We start from the raw sequence: 23,833 nt of genomic DNA on the forward strand, positions 1-23,833 counted from the left end.
AGATTATTGATAAGAGGAATGGGCTTCTACATGTTGGCTATAAGGGTAGGGGACAGTCTGCTAGGTGCTGGATAACACATCGTACAAAAGTTGCAGTCTGGATAACACCTTCCCAAACAGAGCCTCACTCAACAGAGCTTCCCTGGCTCGGATTAACAAACAGAATTGGGAACAACTGGATCACTGAGTCAGCATAACTTTCAATAGCACGATAGAAAGAAAGGCCTTGGAGCCACAAAGTTATGGTATATAAATATAGCGGAATATGACTGTGCTGTGAGAAATGATGAAGGGGATAGTTTCAGGAAAAATTGGGAAGACTCATATGAACTGATGCAAAGTGAAGCGACCAGAACCAGGAGGACAATCCACATGGTTATAGCAATATTATAAAGATAATCAACTTTGAAAGACTTAGTAATTCTGATCAACTATAATTCCAAAGGACTCATTATGAAACTTGCTATCCACCTCCATGTAGAAAACAGATGTACTCAATGCAGATTGAATCCTTTTTCTTTTCTTCCTTTCTTTCTTCCTTCCTTCCTTTCTTTCTTTCTTTCTTCCTTTCTTTCTTTCTTTCTTTCTTTCTCTTTCTTTTTCTTCCTTCCTTCCTTCCTTCCTTCCTTCCTTCCTTCCTTCCTTCCTTCCTTCCTTCCTTCCTTCCTTCCTTCCTTCCTTCCTTCCTTCCTTCTTTCCTGCCTTCTCTTTTTTTCAGTATGACTAATGTAGAATTTTGTTATGCATAACTATACATACTTACTAGGGTCATTGTTTTTCTTGCCTTCTCTATGGGTGGAGAAGAAGAGGAGGAGAGAAATCAGAACTGAAAATAAAATAAAATTTAATTTAAAAAAATCCATTTGAAGGACCACTAGGTAGCATAGTAGATAGAGCACCTTACCTAGAGTGAAGAAGATTTGAGTTCAAATTCTACCTTAGACATATATCAATTATGTGCCTCTGAGCATGTCACTTAACCTCTCTCAGCCTCAGTCTCCTAATCTGTAAAGTGGGGACAATAATAGTACCTATGGTTGTTGGGAGGATTGAATGAAATAATATGTGTAAAACACTTTGCAAACAATGAAGTACTATATAAATGCTAGCTATTATCATGATTTAAAAAAGCAATTTGAGGGTGCCTTCCTCACCGTTTGTTTTAGAGCAAGTTAGGTGGTACAGTGGATAGCATGCTGGGCCTGGAGTCAGGAAGATCTGAGTTCAAATCCAGTCTCAGACATTTAGTAGCTGTGTGACCCTGGGCAAGTCACTTCACCCTGTTTGCCTCAGTTCCTCGTCCATAAAGTGAACCGGACAAGGAAACAGCAAACCACTCCAGTATCTTTGCCAAGAAAACCCCAGATGGGATCACAAAGAGTCAGACATGACCGAACAGTAACAAGCACATTTTATGTTCACACCCTAGGGACCAGAAGCACCGGTCATCACTCTCTCGGTCTTGCATATTTGTTTCGGGCTGTTTAGGGTCTGGGCGCTGGTTCAGAAACTAACCATTGCTGCTGGAGTTGCTTGGGATTCTGTCCAAGTCTTTCTCCCTGTGGAAGGATGCTGCTCTATTGACCTTTGCTAAGAAGTGATCTTTGCCGTGAATGATAAAAGGGGATCGGGGAGAGGGCCAGGAGTTCCACTATGCAAAGAATGCTCTATCTGTGACTGACTCTTATCAGGGGAGTTGAAAATTGTTGTTCCCAGCCTGTAACAGAACCATTCCGTAGAGAATGATGCCAGACTGAAAATGTGAGACAGGTAAATGACATCGTCTTCTGCAGCAGCCAATGGCTGCTTTAGGCTGCTTTGGATACTCAGCCAAGACGAACTTCCTTGCCAATTCCTTCAAGTGGCGGTATTTGTCTGATTCAGACAGGGGCTGGCGGGATGCATGCATTAGATGTAGCAATAGCTGGAGGCTGGGGCCCAGATGAGATGGCTTTTCAATAACTAGTTAGAAATGTATACAATAACGTTACAAAGACAAACATCTTTGAAAGACTTAAGAACTCTGATCAATGCAATAACCAACCATGATTCCACCTTCTCATCCCAATGGACTCGTGGTGCCAGATGAGACATGTTTTTTGGACACGGACAGTTCAGGAATCTGTTTTGCTTGATTATGTATATTTGTTACAAGGGCAAGATGGAAGGTAAAGAAAATAGAATATTTTGTTCCCTGAAAATGCATAATTTAAATTAAAATAAAATCAACATAGCATCATAAAAATAACTACTTAGGGTCTTTTAAAAAGCTGTCAGCTCCTTGATGTTGGTTTTTCTCCATCATATCTCTGTATTTCCCAACGCCCACCACTTAATGCTAGCTCTTCTACCAGGTGAAATGTCTTTGTTGATGTTACAAAATATCCTTTAATGTCAAGTTCAGTTGTCTGAAACAGGTTTAATGCTCTAGACCATCATCCTTTGCTGCTTGCCCTGTCTGATTTGTCTGTCCCTTCTGAAACTGTTTCTGCAAACATTTCTTTTATTCCAATATGCTAATTTTTCCTTTCCCTTTTCGTCCCCTTTCCTCTTTCTCCACCTCTAATGTCTCACCTGTGCCTGCTGAGACTTAGAAATAGATCCCTTGGTTGGCTTCTTTTGTGTTATTTCATTATAGGGCTGGAGGTGGAGAGAATGGTCCCAGCTAACATCCCACCACCTATAAGAAGTCTTTTCTTAGAGATTTTTTTTTTGTGAGGCAATTGGGGTTAAGTGACTTGCCCAGAGTCACACAGCTGGTAAGTCATCTTTCTGAAGCCAGATTTTAACTCAGGTCCTCAAGAAGTCTTTTCTGAACACTCTTAATGCTAATGCCAATCCTTCCCTCTGAGACTATCTCCAATTTATCCTGTCTATATCTTGTTTGTGCATATTTGTTTTCATGTTGTCTCCTCCTATTAGACTACGAGCTCTTTGAGGGTAGGGCCTGTCTTTTGCCTTTCTTTATATCTCCAGTGCTTAGCAAAGTTCCTAGCATGTAGTAGGTGCTTAACGAATGCTTACTGACAAATATTGAGAGCAACCCCATAATGGGCTAGTTTGTGGGGTGGGATGTAGCAGGTTCCTCAATTTGGAGGTCTTCAAACCACGACTAGATAACTGTATGTGGAGTTATTTTGGGAGGTTCTTATTTACATATAGGTTGGGTAGCCTTAATGTCCCTTGCTATATCATGTTGTAGCACCTCCTCTGGGGCCATGTGCCCGACTCACACTTACCATGGCAGGTTGAGTCCCCAGAGGGGCCATTACTCCTCTCCTCAGCATTCTAGGGGTAACACTGAGGGGTCCTGGCTTCTAACCCTGTTCATCAGGAATCCCATTAGTCTCTCTCATACCCACCAGCATGAGTTGAACTTCATTAGATTTTAGAAAGCATAGTGAGATTAGATGGTACAAAAGATTCCCCCCCAAACTGGGATGTACTCATCCCTTGTGCATACAACATCCCTGGGGAAAGTGGGCTCAACCTATAAAAATAGCAAGGTTCCAGAGGCCAGGTCCAGTGGATGCAGGTATGGATCCTGGTCACTGGTGGAACTTCTGACAGGATCTCTGGACCTCCCAAATTCACCAGGTCACCTGGGAACATCCATTTTGGAATATTCATTATTTTAAGATCAGAAAAGATAAACACAAAATAAATGAAGTTGCCATATACTCAAAGACCCAGAGTGGGTAAGCATGAGATAGGGCAGCCATCCTCCTCTCCACTCCACCACCAGCAGCTCAAAGAAATTCACAGCCACCAAAGAAAAGACACAGAGATTGGACAGAGATTGGCAGGTCAAACCTTTCATTCACTCAGTCCCAGCTCGGATACTCCTGACTCACTAGTTCTTCTGTCTCCACAGCCAGTTAGAAGACTTTTCATCATCACACAGTACCAATACTGAATCATCATGGCCAGAACCCCCAAGAATCCCCATGTGGTTGGATTAGAAATAAGCAGACAGCATCTGCACGTGATCTGAGGACTGAAACCAGGTAGGGAATAGATAGACAGATAGATAGATAGATAGATAGATAGATAGATAGATAGATAGATAGATAGATAGATAGATAGACAGACAGACAGACAGACAGACAGACAGACAGACAGACAGACAGACAGATAGATAGATAGATAGATAGATAGATAGATAGATAGATAGATAGATGTAGGTCTAGATATCTATATCTATATATTTGCATGCTTTAAAGACTGTCCCTCAACAGTTGGCCAGTCACCTGTCATATGAGATTCTATATCAGTCAGTGAGACAATAAACATTAAGTGTTTACTGTGTGTCAGATACTATGCTGGGGGTACATAGAAAGGCTAAGAACAGTCCCAGTTCTCAAGGAGCTCACAGGCTAATTACTGGGGGAGATAACGTGCAAACAACTATGTACAAATAAGACATATATAGGATAAATTGGAAATAATCAACAGAAGGAAGGCACTAGAAATTTTTCAGAGGAGTACTGGTGCTAACTTGTACTGACTTGTGACAGCCTATTGTTAAATCTTCCATGTGAGCATTTACACCTTGTAAATCTGTTTGATTTATTGTTTTGTTGATTATCTAGACCAGGGGTGGGCAAACTTTGTCTATAAAGGGCCAGAGAGTAAATATTTTTAGGCTTTATGGGCCAAGAGGCAAAACCGAGGATGTTGTACAAGTACTGATATAACAAGAAAGAAAAAAAATTTCCACAAATGTTTTGTTGATGAAATTCAAAATATAATAATAAATAAGTATAATGTTTAGTAATGCAAGTTCACTAATGAAAAGAATAGAATTCTTTTTCGGGGGGGATAATATTTCTCTTAATTGGGGTTTAAAGTTAATGTTCTCTATCATGAAAACAGATTGCAAATGTTCATCTGCTAATACTGATCTGTAATGAGATTTTACATGTTTCATCTTCAAAAATGTCTTTTCACATTGGGGCAGCTAGGTGGCACAGTGGATAGAGCACCGGCCCTGAAATCAGGAGGACCTGAGTTCAAATCCGGACTCAAACCAAACACTTCACACTTATTAGCTGTGTGACCTTGAGCAAGTCACTTAACCCCAATTGCCTAAAAAAAATTTTTTTAAGTCTTTTCACACAGATAGATACTGCCAAATACTAATACCTGAGCATATGATTTATATGAATTAATAGTCTTAAACAAGTTTCTTTTTTCTCTATATATTTCTTCAGCTGCTTTTTGTTAACTCACTATTGGAATGGCTTTCCTTGCTTGGCTAACAAATGAGCCACTCAGAAACCTACTTGGGCTGTAGTCTTTTTGCTGTTTTTTTAAAAAAAATTTTTCCAGGAAATTCTGCTGTAATGATATCTTCTGTTTTATTTATTTATTTTTTATTTTTCTGACCATTGCTTTCCTGTGGATATTGTAATTCATGTTTAGTCTGGTAATGTTGATCTAAATTGTATTCTTTTAGCATAGCTATAATGTCATTGCATAATAACCACAAATGCTTTGCCCTCTAATTTGGTAACAAAATAATCCACATAATTATTATTATAATATATGTTCCTTTAAAAAGCACAGTTGTGAAAAAAAAAGGCACAATTGTGCCTTAACAGCATGAATTCAAAGTCCACTTTTTTCTTCTTTTCTTGGTTTGACATGACGGGTATACACTAGTGCTGCATTCAATATGCCAACATATTTGGAAAACTCAACAGTGGCCACTGGGTTGGAAAAGATCAGTTTACTTCCCAGTCTAAAGAAGGGCAATGCCAAGGAATGTTCAAATTACTAAACAATTGCACTCATTTTACACTCCCGCAAGGTTATGCTTCAGATTCTACAAACTAGGCTTCAGCAATATGTGAACCAACAATTACATATAGAGCAGGCTGGTTTTCGAAGAGGCAGAGGAGCTACAGACCAAACTACCAACGTTTGCTGAATGATGAAGAAAGCAAGGGAATTCCAGAAAAACTTCTACTTCTTCTTCATTGATGACACTAAAGTCTTTGACTGTGGGGATCACAACTAAATGTGGCAAGTTCTCCAAGAGATGTGAGTACCAGGTCATCTTACTTATCTCTTGAGGAATTTATATATAAGCCAAGAAGCAACAGATACAACTGAACATGGAATAACTGATTGGTTTAAGATTGGAAAAGGTGTACAACAAGGCTGTATATTGTTACCTTATTTAATTAACTTACATGCCGAGTACATCATGTGAAATGCCAAGCTGGATGAATCAAAAGGTGGAATTAAGATTGCCAGGAGAAATATCAACAATCTCAGATACGCAGATGACACCACTCTGATGGCAGAAAGTGAAGCACCTTGAAGGTGAAGGAGGAAAAGTGTAAAAGCTGGCTTGAAGCTTAACATTAAAAAAAACAACTGAGATCTTGGCAACCGGTCCCATCACTTCCTGGCACATGGAGGGAGAAGAATTGGAAGAAGGGTCAAACTTTATATTCTTTGGCTCAAAGATTACTGCAGATGGTGACTGCAACCATGAAATTAAAAGATGCTTGCACCTTGGAAAGAAAAGCTATGGCAAATCTGGACAACATACTAAAACATTTGCCAAGGAGGGTCTATATAGTTTGAGCTGTGGTTTTTCCAGCAGCAATGTATGACTGTGAGAATTGGACTATAAGGAAAGCTGAGTGCCCCAGAATCAATGTTTTCAAATTGTGGTGCTGAGGAGACTTTTAAGAGTCCCTTGGACAAGGAGATGAAATCAGTCAATACTTAAAGGAATTAATCAAGCTGTTCACTGGAAGGCCAAATATTAAAGCTAAAGCTTAAATATTTCGGCCACATAATGAGAAGATGGGACCCATTGAAAAAGACCGTGATGCTGGGAAAGATTGAAGGAAGGAAAAGGGGGCAGAGGATGAAATGGTTAGATGGTGTCATGGAAACAAGGAACATGAACTTGGACAGACTTCCAAGAGATAATGAGGATAGAAGAGCCTGGCGTGCTATTGTCCATGGACTCACAAAGAGTTGGATGTGACTGAATAACAACAAAGCATGCACAAATGATTAAAAACAATAATAAGATGTTGCAGTAGAACAATATGTATAGCATTCAAAATGCTGTCAAATCATAGCTGCATCACTGCCATTTGCAAGGCACTGAACAGTTGTGCTGAATGATGAGAGTGACACACATAGCCTCCGTCCTTACCTACTCTATTATTATGGCACCAAGGCAGTCCACATTCCGATGAAACTTTTCTTACGGACACTAAAATTTGATTTTCATATCATTTTCGTATGTCATGAAGTATTATTCTTCTGATTTTTTTTCTTGATCATTTAAAAATGTAAAAACCATTGTTGGTTTGTGGGTGGTACAAAAACAGGAAGTGTGGGCCAGATTTGGCCTCTGGCCTTCCATTGCCAACCCTTGATCTAGACTTAAGAACGTGATAGGGAAAATGTTAATAACATAGATTAAGCTTTAAATTGTTGTGTGTGTGCATACATACATTTTTAAATTTTATTTTTTTCTCCAGAGAGCCAGTTGTCAAACATTTCTCAGCATCCCTCTGGATCGAGAAAGATTTTCTTTAGCTTCAGAATTTGTTTAGAGCCATTTTTTACGAGTATTTGGAGGGGTTTGGGGGAGAGCTCCAGCAAGTCACTGTGTTCACTCAGCCATCTTCAAGATTTTCTGTAGAAAGTAAGATTTTGCTTCCTTTTCATTAGGCAGTTTTAAATCCTGGATTTTGACTGTGGCTTTGGATATAATTAGCCTCTTAAAAAGTTGTTTGTGCTATGATTCTGGATGATAATGCTAATGAGACTTGAGTTGGTATAAGTAGTAATAGAATATATATTTACTGAGTTTCTATTCAAAGGCATTCTTCTGTGAGCTGTGTTAAAAGAAGGCAGCCCACTTTTAATTTCAGTTAGTACCTAAAAGACTTAACAACTTTATAAAAAAAATTGGCTCTATCTTAATATGACAGAGTAGAGTTCTAAGGCTAATGTGACAACGAGGTTAAGTGGATTTCAGTGAACACTGAGTCTTTTTTGAGCAGATCTGAAAGATTCAGGCTTCCTGTTGACGGTTTGTTCCCATCGAGTATTGTATGGGCTTATCATTGGGTCCCAGACTTTGCACCTTTACCCCCAAGTCCCAATAAAATGAGATACATGACAATTATTTAGCTCACACTAAACAGGGGGAAGGAGTGTCAGATGGAGTATGTCAAGTGACTTCTGTCCTGAACAGAAGGCATTTTTTGAACCTTTTTCCAATGTATTTTTGCAGGAAACCAGAAGCTGCCTTTTGCATGGAGGTGTTTATAAGTATCTGGATCATGCAGAATTCTAGGTGCTACAGACTCCAAAATACAGCCATCTCACACAGCAGAGAAACTAACCATTTTCAATGCCTGAGCATCGTGAGTAAACAAGGAATATGCAGGCTTTCAGACTGGTGCACATAAAAATGGAAGCACTACCCAAAGGATGTATAGTATGACTTCACACATATACATCTCAAAGAGTTGTTGCTATGTGTAGCACATCATTTTTGTTGTTGAGTCATTTCGCATGTGTGCAAGTCCTCATGACTTCATCTTGGAGTTTTCTTGGCATAGATACTCAAGTGGTTTGTCATTTCCTTTTCTAGCTCATTTTACAGATGAGTAATTGAGACAAACGGGATTAAGTGATTTGCTTAGGGTCACACAGCTAGTAAGTGTCTGAGGCCAGATTTGAACTCAGGAAGATGAGTCTTCCTGACTTCAGGCCCAGCACTCTATCCACTGAGCCACCTAGCTGACCCATAGCATATTGTACCTCTTACCAACTGTGATCTCCACCAATGAGGAAAGAGTCCCATACCAATGGTCATTGGGGCTCTAGTTATATATGAAAACTGCTTTGTAAATTTTAAAGTGCTACGTAAATGTTAGCTACTATTTACTAATATTATTTTCAAGGTGGAATCCAATTTCCTATATGTTTCTTTTTAAAGTCATTGACACTGGGGGATTTGAGCAGAGGTCTAAAATAATTTTTCTGTATGAGACAATCACTTAAATACACAAGCGGATCTCAATAACCAGCATGCCTCCTCTTGGGGTAAGTGTCTTTGGTTGAAAGCAATTATAGTACCCTGGAGAGAGCACTGCACCTTAAGTCAGTGTAGTCCTGGATTGAATCCTGCCTGCGATACTTGTCATGTCCTTGTGTAACCATGGGAAAATCCCTCTGAACCTGAGTTTTCTCACCAGTATAGTGATAATAATAATACCTGGAGACCCTACCTTGGAAGGTAGTGTGGTTTTGGTTTCTGGTTGGTAATAGGGCAAATATCACCAATCCAGTCCTTGTGTTTTGCATGAAAAGGGGGCTAGAATGTGAGGGAAGTTGGGAAGGGTTTCTTCATTATAGCTTCACCAGTTCCTCGCCACTTTTACTTAGTAGACCCCCTGAGAATGAACAGTCTGGACCAGAGGTATAATAAAATGTAAAAGAAATTTTCTAGGCATAACTCAGTTAAGAGTTAAGCTGAGAGAATCCAAATTTAAACATGCCCAAAGACTTCTTTGACTTGCTGGTCGGATGTGTCTAGCTAGGTATTTGTGAAAAAAAAAAGAGAGCTAATCATAGCCACTGGGCAATCTACTCGAAGAGCTGTCACACTCCTTCCTCTGAGACCTAATAGTAGCTTAAGATCAGAACATGCTAACAGCAGAAGTAGCAGGGGATACACCCAGGAGAATGCAGCAAGGTGATGAGATGTGTTCACTCATTGTTTTAGTCATGTCTTGCTCTTCATGACCCTCTTTAGGGTTTTCTTGGCAAAGATACTCTAGTGGTTTGTCATTTTTCCCCCTCCAGTCCATTTTACAGATGAGGAGACTGAAGCGAGTAGGATTAAGTGACTTGCCCTGGATCACACAGCTAGTAAATGTCTGAAGCTGGATTTGAACTCAGGTCTTCCTGACTCCAGCCTGGCACTCTACCTAATGTGCCACCTGGCTGCCCTTAAGGCGATGAGAACAGTGGTGCGAAGGGCTCCAGCTCAAGCAGGTCATCCGATAGCAGCTTTCATGGGCGTTGGCAACTCTGCAGCATTAGAAGCATGGACTGGCCCCCAGACGTCTGTTTTCACTGGCCCGTCAATGCTCTCAAGCTACATATAGTCTCTCTCTTTGGGATTCTGAGGAGGCTGTGGAATCACACATCTTCTCTCCCAAGGCTGGAAGCCAGAAGACCAGTGTCTCTCTTTTCTCAAGATCTCACCAACTCTACCCTAAAGCAGGCACAAAGCATTGAAAAGTTAATCTCCACCAATAAAGAGAGTTCTGTGCAAGTGGGCTTTGAGTTATAGGAATTACATATGTTTCAGACACATCTTCGGCTTTAGTGGACTGGTCTAGGGACCCAAGTATCATTTATAACATTGTTTTCTTTGGGAAAATATATTCAGTTCTGAGTACCAGACTAACCAATGAACTTTTGAAAGACAGTGAGTGCTGTTTATGAGTTAAGAACCACATATATCTTGCTTTATCAAAGGACTTTAGTGTTGCCCAGGAAATAGGTGGCATTTTTTGTGTGTTGGTTTACACGTCTATGATAGTGGTGGGGGTGGGGAAGGGAGTGGAAGGGGGGGGGGGATGCAAGAAAGCACAGAGGAAATTAACAGGAATCCAGCCTGAGGTCTTCAGTGAGGCGTCAGGCAGAGGGACAGATTAAAAGACTTCACCTCCTGCTGTCTTTCCCAGATGACTGTTAATCCCGAGGCCACACGCTGCTTTTGCCATCACCCCAGCCCATAAGTGAGATGGGCACTTGTTAAATCGTCTCCTTTGTTGCTCTTGGACGCTGGTATCCAGAGGAAGGAAGTAGGAGACAAGAGGGTTGGGAAAGCAGTGGGAGACGGCCGTGGCACTGCAGTCCAAACAGACAGATCTGGTGTCCTCGTGTAGAACAATAAATAGCCGGCAAGCTGGAGGGGCCGTTTAAATCCCCCGCTTCTTACAGTGACTCTCCTGGGGTCAGCCTCAAACTTGGTTGTTGTTGTTCTCGAAGGAGACCAGAGGCCCGCCTCAAATTATCCCAAACTTCTGGGGGTCATGGGGTTCCAAGGGGAGGGGTTTATGAGCCACCACCTGCCAGAGCCCTAGGGAGGTGAGAGACATTGAGGGAAAACCATGTCAGCATTAGAGGCACCTTCTTTGTTGCCTAGAAGTTTCAAAAGGATGTGAGAACTGAAAGGGCAAAGTTTGTCTTGAGTTTTCAAGCTCTTAGAAGATCAAAAAATATTGTTTAGAATTTCTTTTTCCAAGCTAACGTGGATTTTTTTATATTAATTTTTATTCAGTTGTTTCAGACACGTCTCACTCTTCATGACCCTATTTGGGGTTTTCCTGGCAAAGATACTGGAGTGATTTGTCATTTCCCTCTCCAGCTCATTTTACAGAGGAGGAAACTGAGGCAAACAGGATTAATTGATTTGACCAGGGTGACACAGCTGGTGTCTGAGGTGCAACTTGACTTCAGAAAGAGTCCAGCCTGGCCACTCCATCCTCCACACCACCTAGCTTTTTTATATTAGAACATTGACCAGAAAGTATTTGTTCAGTATTTGACATAGAGATAGCATGATGTTACACTATATTTGACATAAAGGGAGCATGATAGTGTAGAAGGAGTGTAGGCTCTGGAGTCAGAGGCCCTGAGTTCAAATTCTAACTGCCACTTTTTACCTGTGTGACCTTGAGCAAATTGCTCAACCTCTCTGAATCTCCATTTCCTTAAGTCTAAAATAAGGGGGTTGGGGGCGGAGCCAAGATGGCGGAGTGAAAGCAGTGACTTGCTTGAGCTCTCCCCCAGACCCTTCCAAATACTCATAAAAAATGGCTTTAAACAAATTCTGAAGCAGCAGAACCCACAAAAAGACAGAGTGAAACAAATTTCCAGCCCAAGACAACCTGGATGATTGATCAGAAAGGTGTATCGCACCGGGCTGGGAGTGCAGCACAGCGCGTCGTGGGTGGGCAGGCCACAGCAAACCTGCAGCAGGCCTCAGAGGACTGAATCTCGGGCAGCTGTGGAGGTTTCTAGACTCCTCAATCCACGAATGCCAAAGACAATTTAGAAGATCAGTGGGAAAAGTCTGTTTCGGTAGGTGGTCAGAGAGGAAGGTGGGGTTTCAACTCCATTCCCCAAGAGTGTGGCCCTGGGGCGAGGGGCAGCTGCTTCCCGAGCTTCTGGTCCACAGACTGAGGGGGAATCCAATGGCTGATCAGAGAGGGACTGCAGGGATCTCTTTGCCAGTGCTAAGGCAGGAATCTCTTGCTTTGCCCACATGTGGATCTGGGTCACAGTTCTGGGTGGCAGTTCTGGGGTGAGGAGGAGCACTGGCATGGTGGAGCTTGTAGTGGCTGTGGAGAGAAACCCCTCCTCACAGTTATGGGACAGAAAGGAATACTTGTGGTCACAGGCCAGGAAAGGAGTAAACACCTCACCCCTTATCATACCACCTTGCAAGAACTGAAAATTTACAGGTCCCTACAAGTATCTCTGAAAACAGCTACACAAACCCCTGAAGCTTGGGACAGTACACTCTCCACATTGGAAGCAGACTCTTACCTTAACAAAGAGTTTAAAACTCAAGTAATTAGCTGGGATCATGAGCAAGCAGCGAAAAAAGAGTCAAACTATATTATCTTACTTTGGTGAAAAAGAAGATCAAAATATACAACCAGAAGAAGACAACAAAATCAAAGCTCCTACATCCAAAGCCTCCAAGAAAAATATGAATCAGTCCCAGGCCTTGGAAGAGCTCAAAAGGGATTTTGAGAAGCAAGTAAGGGAAGTAGAGGAAAAACTGGGAAGAGAAATGAGAGTGATGCAAGAAAATCATGAAAAACAAGTCAACAGCTTGCTAAAGGAGACCCAAAAAATACTGAAGAAAATAACACCTTAAAAAAAGCCTAACCCAAATGGCAAAAGAGGTCCAAAAAGCCAATGAGGAGAAAAATGCCCTAAAAAGAAAAATTGGCCAAATGGAAAAGGAAGTCCAAAAGATTACTGAAGAAAATACTTCCTTAAAAATTAGAATAGAGCAATTGGAAGACAGTGACTTTATGAGAAATCAAGACACTGTAAAACAAATCCAAAAGAATGAAAAATTAGAAAACAATATGAAATATCTCATTGGAAAAACAACTGACCTGGAAAATAGATCCAGGAGAGAGAATTTAAAAATTATTGGACTATCTGAAAGCCATGATCCAAAAAAGAGCCTAGACATCATCTTTCAAGAAATTATCAAGGAAAACTGCCCTGATATAGTAGAACCAGAGGGCAAAATAGAAATTGAAAGAATCCACAGATCTCTCCTGAAAGAGATCCCCAAAGGAAAACTCCTAGGAATATTGTAGCCAAATTCCAGAGTTCCCAGGTCAAGGAGAAAATATTACAAGCTGCCAGAAGGAAACAATTCAAGTACTGTGGAAACACAATCAGGATAACACAAGATTTAGCAGCTTCTACATTAAAGGACCGCAGGGCATGGAATATAATATTCCAGAGGGCAAAGGAGATAGGATTACAACCAAGAATCACCTACCCAGCAAAACTGAGTATAATCCTTCAGGGGAAAAAATGGTCATTCAGTGAAATAGAGGACTTTCAAGCATTCCTGATGAAAAGACCAGAGCTGAATAGAAAATTTGACTTTCAAATACAGGACTCCAGTGGAACATGAAGAGGTAAACAGGAAAGAGAAATCATAAGAGACTTATTAAGATTGAACTGTTTACATTCTTGCATGGAAAGATGATATTTGTAACTCATGAGAACTTTGTCAGTATTAGGGTAGTTGAAGGAAAAAAATTGTATGTATGTATATATAGATAGATAGATAGAGGGCACAGGGTGAGTTGAAGATTAAGGGGTCATATCTGGAGAATAAAATTAAGGGATGAGAGAGGATGATACCTGGAGAAGAAAGGGAGAGGTAGAATGGGGTAAATTATCTCACAAAAAAAAGAAAAGAAAAGTCTCTCACAGTGGAGGGGAAACAGGGGAAGGTGAGAGGGAATGAGGGAATCTTATTCTCATAGGATTTGGCTTAAGGAGAATAACATACACATTCAATTGGGTATGGAAATCTGTCTTACCCTACAGGAAAATAGGGGGAGAAGGGGACAAGAGAGCAGGGGAGTGATAGAGAGTGGGACAGATTGGGAAAGAGGGTAATCAGAAGCAAATACTTCTGAGGAGGGACAGGGTCAAAAGAAAGAATAGAATAAATGGGAGGGCAGGATAAGATTAAGGGAAATAGAGTTAGTTTTTCACATGTGTACTAGGAAGTGTTTTGCATAACTGCACATGTACAACCTATATTGAGTTGCTTGCCTTTTCAATGAGGGTGGGTGGGGAGAGAGGAAGGGAGAAAATTTGGAACTCAAAGTTTTAAAAACACATGTTTTTTAAAAAAAAGTTTTCACATGCAACTGGGAAATAAGAAATACAGGAAATGGGGTACAGAAGTCTATCCTGCTCTACAGGAAAATAGAAGGGGAAGGGGATAAGAGAAGGGAGGGTGGAGAGATAGAAGAGAAGGTAGACTAGGGGAAGGGGTATTCAGAATGCATGCCATCTTGGGATGGGGGGAGGGGTGAGAAATTTGGAACTCAAAAACTTGTGGAAGTGAATATTGAAAACTAAAAATAAATAAATTTATATTAAAAAAATTAAAATAAAATAAGGGGGTTGGGCTGGATGGCCCCTAAACGTCCCTTCCAGTTCTAAATCTAGAATCCCTGTGTAACAGTGACCATCCCTCCTGGAGGACATGCCTGGCACTGGGCCTCTTCTGGAACCACACTCGCTGTCTCTAGAGCCGGGGCCATCTACTGTCCCATTGGCCCTGATTCTTTCCAGTGGGTCTCTTAAGAAATGATAGGTGAACCAAGGGTTTCTAGAAAGTTCCCAAGAATTGCCTCTCTGCCCCACTCATGAGGAAGTGTGGCTGCACTGAGGAGGACTGGGGACTGAATAGCAAAAGTTGCCCACTCAGTAGACTTTAAAGGGAGCAACAGTTCCCAAGCACTCCTTCTTCCTCCTCTCTTCTGAACATACAGCTTTGGGTTTGGACAGCTCTCCTCCACAGTTTCTGTGGAAGAGGAGGGTTCCTCCCTCTCCTCCCCACCTGGGACTATGGCTGCTATGCATTTAAATAAGTCTGAGATGGGACCTCAAGGCTCTGGCTGTTGCTTCTGTTTTGTGTGCCCTTCCCTGAGAACAAATGAATATAGCAATCCTGAGATGGATATTTCAAGCCTCAGTAGCTACCTCATGGACTCAAGAAGTCTGGATCCACTGATCGATGTGGGTAACTAGCAGCAGGAGCTGCTCCCTACAGATACTGCCATGTTTCTTCTTTTATGTTGCTTATTTTTATTTTTTTTTCTCAATTACATGTAAACAAAAAAAAAATAGCATTCAATTTATAAAAAATTTTGAGTTCCAAATTCTCCTTCTTCCTCCCTCCTCCTCCTCCTCCTCCTCCTCCTTGAGAAGGCAAGCAATTTGACATAGATTATACATTTTCATGTTGCTTATTTTTTATTTTTTTCTTCAATGTTTCTTCAATGAAAAGATATGCAGGGACAGCTAGGTGGTGCAGTGGATAGAGCATCAGCCTGAAGTCAGGAGAACCTGAGTTCAAATCCAGCCTCAGACCAAACACTTGACACTAGCTGTGTTACCCTGGGTAAGTCACTTAAAGCCAATTACCAAAAAAAAAAAAAAGATATGCTTAAGACTCGCCGTGTCAGAAGATAACAGATCTTGATGTAGTTTATTGGACTATGCAGAGCTGAGGTGAAGCTGCTTAGTTATCCTACAACACGTTTCATATTTTAAATATCGCCTCCTGGGAAAGTATAATGGGAGTTATGGGTTACTCTTTTATGTTTTAAGTCTTTGTCAAAGTGTGTTTTTAAGCATTTCTATTGTGGTGGAGGAAAGAAATAGCTGTCTGATACCAGATCAGGTTGATAGCTGGCACAATGGAGAGAGCACCAAGCCTGGAGTCAGAGAGACTCCTCTTCCTGAGTTCAAATCCAGCCTCAGACACTTATTTACCCTGGGCAAGTCACTTTACCCCTATTTGCTTCAGTTCCCCATCTGCAAAATGGGGATACACTGGAGAAGGAAATGGCAAATCATTCCAGTATCTTTGCCAAGAAAACCTCAAATGGGATCAGAGAGTCTGATCTACCTGAGTAGCTATCTAGAAGAGATCTTGATCACACCTTTTGGGGAGATGTGTGATATGAGCCATACTTAGGGGATTTCCCCCTGGGAGCTCCTCTGTGGGTACGTGAAGATTCAGAGAGTGTGAGAAACATTTGATTCTCCTCTTTGGGTCCAGGCCCCACCAGAACTGACCCTGGTGTGCTCGGGCCCAGAGCTAGGGTTTCTTAGTGTGAAAGGGTGCTCCATTTCCAGCCAGTGTGGTGTTACACTAATAACAATTCACACTTACATAGTTATTTAAAATCAGCACTCTGTGAAGCACTTTGGACCCTTGCCTTCAAGGAGAGGTGATATAGTTTTTGGGAAAGAATATCCAACTTGGATCATGGAGGCCTGGGTTCACATCGAAGCTAGCTTTGTGACCTTGGGCAGGGGAGTTGGATTCAATGCAACTATTTCTTGTTCTATTTCTCAGTAAAAATGGGTTTTTATTATAGACTTGATAACCTTCAACAAACACAGACTTTCAAAGGATATGAACAGGCAGTTTTTAGATGAAGAAATCCAAGCTACCTATAGTCTATATGAAGACGTGCTCTAAATCACTTTTGATTAGGGAAATGCAAATTGCTATGTTGGTTTTGTGTGTGTGTGAGGCAATCAGGGTTAAGTGACTTACCCAGGGTCACACAGCTAGTAAGTGTCATGTGTCTGAGACTGGATTTGAACTCAGGTCCTTTTGACTCCAAGGCCAGAGCTCTATCGACTGCTCCACCTAGCTGCCCCTGGGAAACGCAAATTAAAACAACTCTGAAGTACCGCCTCATGCCTATCAGATTGCCTAATATGACAAAAAAAGCATTATAAATGTTGGACAGGATGTGGGAAAATTGTGATATTAATGCACTGTTGGTGAAGTTGTGAACTGATCCAATCATTCAGGAGAACAATTTGGAATTGTGCATAGCCTTTGATCCAGCAATACTACTACAATGTGTGGCAAGGAATAAGATGTGAAAAGACTGGAAAGGTAGGAGGGGGCAGATTATGAAGGGCTTTGAATGCCAAGTGGAGGATTTTGTATTTGGTCCTGAAGGCACCAGAGTTCATTGAGTGATGTGTGTGTGTGTGTGTGTGTGTGTGTGTGGAGAGAGAGGGGGAGAGAGAGAGAGAGAGAGAGAGAGAGAGAGAGAGAGAGAGAGAGAGAGAGAGAGAGAGAGAAGAGGGGGAAGAGAGGTGGGAGAAGAGAAAGAGAAGAAAGAGAGAGGGAAAAGAAAGAGAAAAGAGAGAGAGAAGAGAAAGGGAGGGAAAGAGAAAAGAGAGGAGAGAGGGAGGGAAAAGAGAGAGAGAAAAGAGAGAAAGAAGAAAGAGAGGGAGGGAGGGAGGAAAGAGAAAGAGAAAGGAGAGTTTAATCTGAGCATTAGGAAAATGACTTAAGTGACTGAATGGAAGGTGAATTGAAGTGTGAAGAGACTGGAGGGCCTGGAGGCAGGCTGCCCCACCAGCAGCCTACAGCCATAGTCCAGATTTGAGGAGATGAGGGCCTGCAGTAGAGTGGTAGCAGTATCAGAGAAGGGGATGTGTTGGAGAGATGTTGCAGAGGTGAAATCGACAAGCCTTGGCAACAGATTGGATATGGAGGGTGAAAGGTAGTGAGGGCTCAAGGATTTGAAACCTAGGTTTCAAGCCTGAGGGACTAGGAAGATGGTGCTGCCCTCTACACTAGTAGGGAAGGTAGGGGGCTGAGGAGGTTTAAGGGGAAAAATAAGGAGTTTGAATTTGGACATGTCAAGTTTAAGATGTCTACTAGACATCCAATTCAAGACATCTGAAAGGTAGTTGGAGATGTGAGATTGGAATACAGCAGAGAGGTTAGAGCAGGATAGATAAATCTGAGAATCATCAGCATAAAGATGGCAATTAAATCCGTGGGAGTTGACAAGATCACCAAGTGAAGTTATATAGAAGGGGGTAGAGAAGAGGGCTCAGGAGCAGAACAGAGCCTTGGGGGGCATCCACCTTTAGTGAGTATGTCCTGGATAAAGCATCAAGGAGAAGGGGGTGATTGATGACAGAAGCTGGGAAAGAGTCAAGAAGAATGAGGATTGATAAAAGGCCAGTGGATTTGGCAATTGTTAGTAACTTTGAATGACGAGGACTGAAGCCAGATTGTAGAGAATTAAAAAGAGAGTGAACAGAAAAGAAATAGATACACCTCTTTTGATGGTGGTGATCCAAGGCTGAGGCCAAACCTGGGATGGGGAGGGTATGACCAGGAGGGGGTTTGTTAAAAATTGAATGAATTCAGGTAAGTTTACACGTCCAGGGGTTTGGCCTGAGGGTGGAGTTCTCTCAGGACCTTGGTCAGTTCAGGCAAGAGAACTGGGCTGGAATGATATTACTACCTTATCCCCAGGGCAGGAGACTTGATGGTATGGCTTTCTCCTCTTCCCCAGAAGGGAAGAGCCTGTTGCGCAATGGAACAACCACTTAAGAAAATAGTGCCTGAGAGTAAAATTTGGATTTCTGGACTACCGCTTAAAACACTGGAATGACTGTTTCTTGGCCAGGAAAGGAATGTACCTAACAGAGGCTGATAAGAATGAATTTGTTTGGAGCCTTGCAAATCTAATCAAAAGGGCTTTAAATTGAAAAGGAATGAGGACTGAGAAAACTGCCTAAGTATTACTTTCAAGGTAGATACCATAGAGATTAACTATAGTGTAAGAAGAAAAATAGCAGTAGGAATCAGACAGTCAACAAGCATTTATTAAGCAATTGCTGTGTATCAGGTGCTATGCTAAGTGCCAGGGAGGCAAAGACAGACAAAAACATGGTCCTTGGCCTCAAGAAGGTCATCTTAATAGGGGAGATGATATGCAAAAAATTGTACAAACATATATTAAAAGTGGTTTGTAATCTGTAGACTTACTACCTAGAGATGTCTTATGATGTAAAATCCCCATCCTTTGGGCTGTAGGATTTGGTGGTGGAGGATTTTTTTCCCCCCAGGTTTTTTGTTTTGTTTTGTTTTTTCTTTAAATAACTTTAATCTTTAAAGTTAAAAACATGCACACACACAAAAAAATTGTATATGCAAGATATATACAGTGTCAATGGAAGGTAATCTCAAATAGGAGGTACTAGCAGTAGGGTGGGGGACAAGGATGGGAAGAGCCTCCTGCAGAAGCTGAGATTTGAGCTCAGTCCTGAAGAAATACATGGAAATCAGGAGTTGGAGATAGAGATGAGGAAAGGGCACATTGTAGGTATGGGGTACAGTCAGTGAAAGGACAGAGTTCTGTCATATTTGAGAAATAGGGAAGGGAATAAGCATTTATACAGTGCCTACTATGTGCCAGGACCATGCTAAGCACTTTACAAATATTATCTCATTTGATGCTAACAACCACACAAGGGCAAGGTAGGTGCTGTTACTTGTCCCCATTTTATAGATGGGCAGGGGCAGTTAGGAGGATAGAGTGCTGGGCCTGAAGTCAGGAGGACTGGTCTTCCTGAGTTCAAATCTGTCCTCAGACGCTTAGTAGCTGTGTGACCCCGGGCAAGTCATTTAACCCTCTTTGCTTCAGTTTCCTCCTCTGTAAAATGAGCTAGCAAAGGAAATGGCAAACCACTCTGGTATCTTTGTCAAGAAAAACCCAAATGAAGAGTCAGACACAACTGAAATGACTGAACCACAACAGTTAAGGAAACTGAGACATGCAGAGATTAAGTGACTTGCTTTTGAATTCAGGTCTTCCTAACTCCAAGCCCACCTAGCTGTGGATAGCAAGAATGCAGGCATTGCTGGATCATAGAGTATGCAAAGAATGTGGAAGGGGAAAGTGTGAGGAGACTGGAAAGGTAGGAAGGGGTCAGGTTGGAAAGGGCTTTAGAAGCCAAACAGAACTTTGGCTTTGTTCCTGGAGGCAAGGGGGAGTCACTGGAGTTTTTTGAGTTTGTACAGGGGGCATGGGGGAATGGTTGCTGGTTGCTGGTTGTCCTTCATTCTTGAAGAAGATCAGAATGACATCACTGTGTTAGGATCAAGTTACAGTGTGTCTGACTGTGGCTGATCAGATCAATACGAGTTCAGAGTGCTCTACTACAGGTCGGGGACAAATAATCCATGTGAAGATTTGGGGTGGATTCTCTAAATTTGTGCATCTCACATCTCTTTTGAGCTACTTCAATTCTGCTTTGCTCATAGAGCATAGCACCTTCTTTGATGTGGACACACCATGCTGAGCAGTCCTGTGCCAGTGTCTCCCATGTCACACAATCAATTCCAAAGTTCTTCAGAGAGACCTTGACAGTGTTCTTGTATCACTTCTTCTGACCACCATGTGAACACTTGCCCTGTGTGAGTTCTCCCTAAAATAGTCTTTTTGGTAAGTGCACATTTGGCATTCGAACAACGTGGCCAGCCCATCAGAGTCGTACTCTCTGCAGTAGAGTTTGAATGCTTGGAAGTTTAGTTCAAGAAAGAACCTCAGTGTCCAGTACCTTATCTTGCCAGGTGATCTTCAGAATCTTCCAAAGATAATTCAAATGGAAGCAATCTAGTTTCCTAGAACGGCACTGGTATACTGTCCAGGTTTCATAGGCATACAATAGTGAGTCAGCACAGTGGCTCTATAGACCTTCAGTTCGGTAGTCAGTCTAATACCTCTTCTCTCCTACACTTTCCTTTCAGAACCTTCCAAACACTGAACTAGCTCTAACAATGTATGCATCAACCTCATTATCAATGTGTACATCCCTGGAAAGTCTACTGCCAAGGTAAGTGAACTTATCCACAGTATTCAAAACCTCTCCATTTGCTGTAACCGGTGATTCCTTGAATGGATGGTGTGGTGCTAGCTGGTGGAGTACCTGTGTTTTCTTGGTGTTAATTTTTAGACCAAAAGTAACACAAATGGCAAAGAATCGATCCATACTTTGTTGCATCTCAGCTTCAGAGGCTACATTGAGTGTGAGGGATGTAGTTTCACGGAACGATCAGAAATACACAGGAAACAAAATCCAAGAAAGAAGCCAGCAATAAAAAGCATTGCCTCAGGTGTCTACACACAAGTGCATAGGGTATAGGGAGCAAGCAAAATGAATTGTAGATCCTGGGATAGAAGGCGCAGTTGACCTAATATATATCTCTGAGACTTAGCAGCATGGGACCCATGACTAGACCATGACTCTGGAAGGGAATAAATACATGGCTGAAAGAAAGACACACATAAAATCTGGTAGCATTGTATAAATTAAGAAGATATACTGGTGTGAGGAAAGCCAGGGATTGTACCGAGGAAGAACGGTAGAGAGCATTTGAGTGAAGATAAATGGAGGCAGAAACAGAAAAAAAATATTTACAATGAAAGTATGGCACCAATCACTTGGACAGAAAAAGGAAATTGATGAAGAGTTTGGGGAACATATCCTGAGTCTGGCATAGAGGCATGATATAGTAGGGAAGGGAAACTTCAGTTATCTAGCTGAAGCCCCATGTCTGCGGGAAGCAGAACTAATAATTTCTTGGCTTGCCTAAGTGGTATAGTGGCTAGAGCACAGGGCTGGAAATCAGGAAGATGCATCTTCCCAAGTTCAAATCTGGCCTTAGACACTCAGTGGGTATATGACCCCGGGCAAGTCACTTCACCCTGTTTGCCTCAGTTCCTCCTCTGTCAAATGAGCTAGAGAAGGAAATGGCAAACCACTCCAGTATTTCTGCCAAGAAAACCCCAAATGGGGTCACAAAGAGCCAGACACAACTGAATAATGACTGAACAACAACATTTACTCTCACCATGACCTCTACTGCCTCCATGTAGGTGCAGCAGTGGATAGAACACCAGGCCTGGAGCTGGGAAGATTTAAATTCAAATCCAGACTCAAAAAGTACTTCTAGTGGTGTGACCCTGGGCAAGTCACCTAACCTCTGTCTGCTTCAGTTTCCTTAACTGCAAAATGTAAAATAATGCTAGCATTTACTTCCCAGGGTTGTTGTGAGGATCAAATAAGATAATATCTGTAAAGCGCTTATCATATACTATCATATACTAGGCACCCAATAAAGGCTTGTTCCCTCCCCCCCCACACCCCTCATTTCCCTTTTCCTCTTGTCAGTGTTTTCCTAAGCCATAACCCCTACTCTGGCTTCAATTTTTTCTCTTCCCAATCTTGACCCAAGTCAATCAGTTCTACTCTACGCTGTTGTCTACTCTCCAAGCCCTTGTGCCTCTATCTTATCTCTTCATTGCCTGCCAAAAGCAAACTCTGGATTCCCTCCACCATTTGCTTCTTCCACTCCATATATGCTACTGAAAGTCACATGACCTTGCTGACGGAGCACACTACAAATTTGATCTAATGTCATCTGTCCTGTCATTACTGTAGGTCAGTCCTCTGATTCTTCCCTGATTGATTCTATTATGCTCCCCACATCTATTCCAAGAACTTCTCTTTTCTTCTCAAGATTTTCATAGCATCTCTTCCCACTCCATCTTGGTAGAAGACCTTAATTTGTATTCTGCTGAAGAAAAAAGAAGTCCATTTGATATAAAGTTCCTCTTTTCCCTTTCCCTATATCTCAAAGTCTCTGTCAAAATTCTCTCCTTTAGTCCAGTCCCTGAAGAGGAGGTCACTTTTCTCTTCACCAAGGCAATCACTCTACATTGTATAAGTTCTTGATCCCATCCCCTCCTGTCTCTTTTAGCAGATATCTCCCACAGTCATCCCCACTTCTAATCTCTATCTGTTCCTTCAAATATATCTACAAACATGTCCAGATCTGCATCCTTTTAAAAAACCTTCCCTTGTACCATCAAGCTATCATCCCAGATGTCTCCACTCTTTCACAACCAAATTTCTAGAAAGAGCTACTTAAACTTATTGCTTCATTTCCTCTAGTTTTTACTCACTTCCCAACCTCTTCTAATGTGGTAATCCATGGCTTCTGACCTCCTCACTCCATTGAAATTGCTGAATATATCTCCATAATTACCAGTGTGCTCTCAAGTGCTAAACCTGGTGGCCTTTTCTCAATCCTCATCCTTCTTGATCTTTCTGCAGCATTTGACACTGTAGATCACTGTCTCAGGAAAATGTTCTCCTTTCCAGGTTTTTGTAGCACTGCTCCCTCCCAGCTCTTCTACCTGTCAGGTCATGCTTCAGTCTCCTTGGCAGGGTCATTATCTATCCCACCCCTTAACCATAGGTGTTCCTCAAAGTTCTTTCCTGGGACCCACTTCTGTTCTCTTTCTATACCTTCTCTTTTAGTGACCTCATTGGCTCCAATGGCTTCAATTATTATCTCTGTGCAGATGACTACCAATTATTTATTTTTATTTTTTGATATAAATTTATTTATTTTTAGTTTTTAACATTTACTTCCACAAGATTTTGAGTTCCAAATTTTCACCCCCCCTCCCCGCTCCCCCTACCCCCACCCCAAGATGGCATCCATTCTGAATACCCTTTCCCCTAGTCTGCCCTCTCTTCTACCTCTCCCCCCTTCTCTTATCCCCTTCCCCTTTTATTTTCCTGTAGAGCAGGATAGATTTCTGTACCCCATTTCCTGTATTTCTTATTTCCCAGTTGCATT

At 41.7% G+C, this 23,833-nt stretch overlaps 1 protein-coding gene across 2 annotated transcripts in view; it reads left to right on the top strand.

Annotated features, from left to right (window-relative positions):
- BCAR3 (BCAR3 adaptor protein, NSP family member) overlaps nt 1-23,833 on the top strand; it is a 314,683-nt gene that overhangs the window by 36,536 nt on the left and 254,314 nt on the right. The window contains exons 2-3 of one of the 2 annotated variants that reach the window (XM_078155007.1): nt 15,635-15,748; nt 20,933-21,018. The gene's annotated coding sequence lies outside the window, so the exon portion shown is untranslated. The remainder of the gene's footprint in view (nt 1-15,634; nt 15,749-20,932; nt 21,019-23,833) is intronic. The other variant, XM_078155008.1, reaches the window with a different exon arrangement.

The sequence above is a fragment of the Phascolarctos cinereus genome, unplaced genomic scaffold (assembly GCF_003287225.1).
Source record: "Phascolarctos cinereus isolate Bilbo 61053 unplaced genomic scaffold, phaCin_HiC Scaffold_5;HRSCAF=322, whole genome shotgun sequence".
NCBI classification, from domain to species: domain Eukaryota; kingdom Metazoa; phylum Chordata; class Mammalia; order Diprotodontia; family Phascolarctidae; genus Phascolarctos; species Phascolarctos cinereus.